This window comes from Heterocephalus glaber, unplaced genomic scaffold (assembly GCF_053883595.1).
Source record: "Heterocephalus glaber isolate CG9 unplaced genomic scaffold, H.glaber_assembly_v1.0 deba00001523, whole genome shotgun sequence".
NCBI classification, from domain to species: Eukaryota; Metazoa; Chordata; class Mammalia; order Rodentia; family Bathyergidae; genus Heterocephalus; species Heterocephalus glaber.
Window position 1 is genome coordinate 3162681 of NW_028258327.1, and position 5549 is coordinate 3168229.

The following is a 5549-nucleotide window of genomic DNA, read 5'->3' on the forward strand; positions in this document are numbered from 1 at the left end:
TACCTATGTTCCAGGAGGAACAAATAGAAAATAGACTATGGTCTATCTCTGATAGATTGGGCAGGTGGAGGCAGAAGGAGGGGTCCAGAAGGCCCAGGAGGCTACAGCACCCACTGTCCTGGAGCCTGGGGGAGGGGCGGGGCTGTGGCTGAGCCTCTTCTCACCCCTCCCCCACCCCAGGAGCCCTTTGTGATGAGGAGAACACAGCTCTGTGATGCAGGCCTGGGCCCTCCTCCCTACCCCCAGAGAGAACTCTCAGGGCTCAGTTGCCTGAGAGCAACACTGTGACTCAGATGATGGAGAATCTTCTCATTCCTCTGAAAAGCCTTATTGCCACATGGCTGAGCCCCAGCCCCACTACCTTTGGCATGGATATGATCCTTGCCTTTGTGGGTGGAGTGGGGCTCTTCCTTTTGTTACTGCCCTGGCTCCAGGGTAAATCAACCTTACAGCCGGGGAGAAAAAATAGAAACATCAGAAAGGTAAGAAACTCTCAGCCCAGAGCCAGCAGAAAACAATTCTCTCTCCTTTTACCACAGTTTCCACTTTTCCGAGTCAAGTAGACAGACTGGTGAGAGAGAAAACTCAGAAAAGAACACAATATCCTTCCTCTGGGACAGGCAGGGCAGGACAGGGGAAGTGGGCACCAGGACATCTGTCTGACAACCTCAGATCTCTGGGTGGATTGCTGGCCAGAGTAAAGGAGAACCCAGTAACTGAGTGGATGAGGACTGGAGTCCTGAGAGTTGGGGATCTTTGGGAGGGCCAGGCCCTGAGCACTGGTTCATTGTCCCAGTCTCATGGCAGGTGTCTCAGGGCCCAGCCTTTGCTCTGTGCTGGGCTGAATCGGGCTATGCTGAGGGCCTGAGTCCAGCCCTATCCCGGGCTACAGCTGCCTCTGGTCTCTAGCAGGTGAGATGCACCTGTAGAAGTGAGTTCTTATAGGGGATCTCATGTTAGAAAGTTGCTGTGTTTCTACAAGAAGGGCAAAAAAAATTGTAATTTTAAAAATGAGTAAAAGGAAAGAAAAAACACAGGTTCCTTAATTCATTATTGTGAGTAGCATAGTATTCATGAATACTGAATGTCTGCAGCTTGACTGAGAGAGGAGAATCCAACCTGGGCCTCTCACTGTTTTCCTTCTTTCTCAGCATCCAGTGCTGATGAGGTGGAAGAGCAGGAGTAGGAAGAGGACAGGTGCTCGCCTAGGTAAGGCTCTGCCTTTCAGTCCTGCAGTCCCAGAATTAACGTGACCTTGCTTATCCCTCAGGGGCCAACACCAGGACTCCAAGGTTGTCAGCTGCAGAGCCCTGAGAGGGGGGCTCCAGGAATGGCAGTCAGCAGGGGGGATGCTTCTCAGGCTCCCTGCTCAGAATGAAGCTGAGCTGGGATGAAGAAGGGTTTTGTCCAGTATGGGGCAGTGCAGGCAGCAGAGGAGCAGTACAACCTGGATTTGGAAATAGGACCTCCAAGTCCAACTGAGGCCCACCTGTTAAAATTGGCAGAGGCTGATTCCTTTGTGAGATGACCCCATCCATCCAGCACAGCATAGTTGTGGGGACCGTGGATGTTGAAGGATGTGGAAGCACTTTGTACTGATAAAGCGCTGCCCATCTGTGTACTACGTAACCACTGTCACTCAGGGCCAGAGGGCATTGGACACCAATGCTTGGGCTCTGGAGTCAGACCTCCAATTGTGTCCTCTAAGGGGACATTCTCTTCAGCCTCCTGTAAAATCCCAATCCCTTCCTTACCTTTCATCCTTTATAACCCAGTTTCCCACTTCCCACCTTTTGCAGACTACCAGATTTACTGGAAGTTGGATAAGAAGCTAATGTCCCTTCTGAAAAGGTAAAGAACTTTGTCCTTTCTTCTTTCCTTCTAAAACCTGTGATGTCACAAAGCAGCATTGGTCTAACCCGGGCGGGGGGGGGGGATCCTGGGAGTGGGGGATGTTAAGACCCTGGGGTGAGGAGTAGCAGGAAAACTAGAGTTGGGGTATGGGGCAGTGGAGGGGCCAGGGCCCAATTGAGCTCACCCCAGCCCCTAGCTACAGTTACAACTCTTATTTATTACAGCTTGCAGAGGCTGCTCCCTGGCCAAGGACGCTCTCAACAGCCCGTATACCAACACCACTCTGCTGATGTGTGTACAAGAGCACCTGTCACAGCCAGATGAGGAGAAAGCAGACCCTGCTGCTCCGTCCCTGGTAGAGGCTGCCCCCTCTCCTCTCATTCTGCACCTTCCTCCTCCGGCCTCCTCTCTATCACCAGGCCCATCAGCAACCTCCTCCGATTTTGTGTGTTCACCCACACCCCTTACCAACTCTCAAACCCCGGAGCCCCTGCTTCCCCTGGGAAGACTTTCACCCCAGCCACTTGCACTTTCCCTTTCCCCACCATGTCCCCCAGATCCTGCCACAACCCCACAACCCTGGTGGGACACAAGAGAGAAGCCAGAACAGCAGCTCGGTCCTCATATCCCAAGATCCTGGGGGCCCACTTTCAGCAGAAATGGATCCAGCTTTTCTGGGGTCTGCCCTCTCTGCACAGTGAATCCATAACAGCTGCTGCCTGGGTCTCTCAGAACCCTCCCATTCCACACCTTCCCACCTTCTTATTCAACAGAACCTCACGTTTGCCCAGTTCACACGCAGGATCAAATGTCTCCGCTGCTGTCCCTGGCCCAGGCCCCATCCTGTTTGGAGCCCCAATCCCCACCCCAACCCCAGCCCCCAGCTCTGGGTCAGGCCCAGACTCGGAACCACCTGCAATCCTCTCCCCCTGTCCTGTTAGCACCTTCTCTGCCCCTCAGTAGGGGCTGTGGAGCATCCTGTTCTATATCCCATAACCCACAGTCACTCATCTCAGATGAAATTCAACACTTAGGAAGGCCCTTGTCGAAGAAACACCTAGAACATGGGTGGACTGTTCCCTCGCAGTCCAAAGCCCTCAGGAGGGTTACTGTCCCTCCACTCCCAACCTTTGCCAAGGCAAGGGTGCCACTGCTACTCTTCATGAGAGTTTTTCAGTCAGCTCTGAGGACTGGGAAAAACTAGAGCAACACATTCGAAAGTGGCACATTCAGTACCAGCGGGACCTGCCCTGCAGGATCCAGGAGTCTCAAGAAACTCACACAGCCTCAGTGTGACTTAGCTCATTCACCTCAGGCAAAGGACAAACCTGGGCTCTCACAGTCATCCATGTCTATAGGTGAATGCAGCAAGGATGTGCAGAAGATGAGGTTCCAGCTAATGAGGGACTCAGGCAAGAATTTGGGGCATATTCTATGCAAGGTACCCAAAGATCTCTCCAGGGCCCTAGGAAGCTCCCCAGTGAAGGTTCTGGAGACAGTCTCTGAGGAGTCAGAGAGAAACCTGATGTGGCCCATAGACAGTGACACAAGAAATGACTCATTCGGAAGCAGAGATAAGACACATCTAGAAGCCATGCTGAAACCACATTTGGGTGTGAAGATGTGGCAGATCCATGAGGGGCTGATCTCTCTGAGAGTGCGCCGGTCCTGGCTCACTGTAAACGATGTCTTTTCCACGTCTCACACCCCCAAGAAAACCAGAAATCCAGCATCCTCCAGGAGTCAGGAAACCTGTGTGACCACCATCCAGAAGTTTTTCCCCAATCCACCCACCCTGCAGGACCTGGAGATGCACAGTACAAGGTGTAGGGTGAGGCACAGGTGGGGCCTCCCCGTCAAGCTCCTCAAGGTTGTGAACATCTTTAAGTCTACAAAGGCTGCACCCTCACCCTTTCCACAGTTTGCCCATCCCTCCTCCTCTGCCAGTGTGTCCTGGGCCAACTCAACAGTGGAGGATGCTGCCAAGTTCCTGGGAAAACCACCTCAGGGATATCTGGGAGAGGAGGCAACAGTCAGTCAGTCTGTCCCCACACTGGGCAGTCTCCTTGTCTCCTCTATTTCGTGTAAGGAGACCAAGAGGGCCCTGACAGGGATCCCTCTTGGTGATGGCTGGGGGTCCTCACAGGCCCCCCTCACTAGACAGGACAGTGTGGGGCCTTCACAGCAACTCACATCCAACCTCATGGGCAGAACCTGTGAAAGCAAGACCATCCAAAGGGTTGGCAGAGACAGCCCAGAATTTCCCTTGCTTCCTGGAATATGTGTCACCCAAGAGGCAGGAGAGCCAAGCCTTTGGGCAGACACTGGATACAAGTTTCAGCGCAGAGTGGAGGTCAAATCAGTGAGCCATTGTCAAGTCTGTGTCTCAGGTGCCCACCTTCCAGACTCTTCCACTGACACTCTCTGTGCTTCACACTGCTGTTTGCCATGTCCCAGTGCCATCACCACAGCATGCCTCTAGGGGACATGCTAGCTTCACAGCTGTTAGGTGACCTAATGGCAGACAGAGGGAACAGCCTGGGCCAGCAGAAGCCCTGGATCCTGAAACATCAGCACTCACTGAAGAGCCAAAGCAAGACATCTGTCCCTGCTGACAAGCATGAGGTTGGTAGGAGCCCCAGCTCAAGAAAACCTGAAGACAGGTTGGGAGACTTGGGGACCTGTGAGCCCACCCAGGATGGGGGGAATAGAAGACACCTTAGAGAGTAAATGCCTTCAGCTTCCACAAACGAAACGAGTCCCCTCAGAAGGCTACTTCCAAAGAAGCATGAAGAAATTAACTACAGTGGGTTTTACCTAAGAAAGAAATCAAAGGGCAGGAAGACACCCAGAAAAATGGCAAGCCTGCACTCGCCATGGCCCAGAGTCAGAGACCAGCCAAACACAGACCTCGCGTGGACCACAAGACTGATGAGGCTGAGCAGCTCAAGACAGCAGTTGAGCAGATGCTAGAAGCCAAAATGATGCTTCAGCATGAATTTTGTGCCTTGAAATTCAATCAGCACAGAGGAAAAAGGTCACACCTCATCTCCCAGGTTTCCTGCTCCTCAGAGCACAGGAGAAAGCCAGGACATGCAACCACCCTCGAGTGCCACAGCTGTCCTACCAGGAAGAGGCACCCCATGGCCAAGAGTCCTTGAAAACTGGACAGCTCAACAGTGAGCAGCAGGGCCAGAGGCATGCCCACCCCTCCTTCCCCATCAAGGCTGTGTCCCCAATCAGCCCCTCCCAGTGTGGCCCAACAGTGTCCAGGGCACCAGGCCAACAATATTACTGTCCAAGGCATGGTCTTCTTCAGAGAGGTGTCTTGACTGGACAACAGGGAAATTTCTCTCCAGGCTGTCTTAGTAGGAAAACACATGTCCAAGAAAAAAAAAAACCTATATAGAGGAAAATGATTTTTCTCATGTTATGCATCCAAGATATTTACTGTAACCCAAAACACTGATGTTTCCTCCTAAGAGAAATGGCTTCTGTCTGCCCCGTGCTTGGTGTGGGGTCTGGTGTCTAGAAGGGAGCAGTGTGGTGGAGGTGACGGGGGTATAAGCCCACCTTCATCCTTATTTCCTTCACTGATCCTTGCTTCCATCATTATAGGAACAAAAACTCTAAAACCAAGCCAGGAAAAACCAGTGACAATCCAACCCCAGGATCTGGTTCAACCCATCTTTCCA

General features: G+C 52.5%; 1 pseudogene across 1 annotated transcript; it reads left to right on the forward strand.

Annotated features, from left to right (window-relative positions):
* Window positions 1–259: 259 nt before the first annotated feature.
* On the forward strand, window positions 260–5186 carry LOC110345397 (spermatogenesis-associated protein 31A1-like; annotated as a pseudogene). The gene is made up of 4 exons (XR_015441522.1): window positions 260–482; window positions 1152–1209; window positions 1800–1851; window positions 2079–5186. The product of XR_015441522.1 is annotated as a spermatogenesis-associated protein 31A1-like (transcript).
* Window positions 5187–5549: the final 363 nt, after the last annotated feature.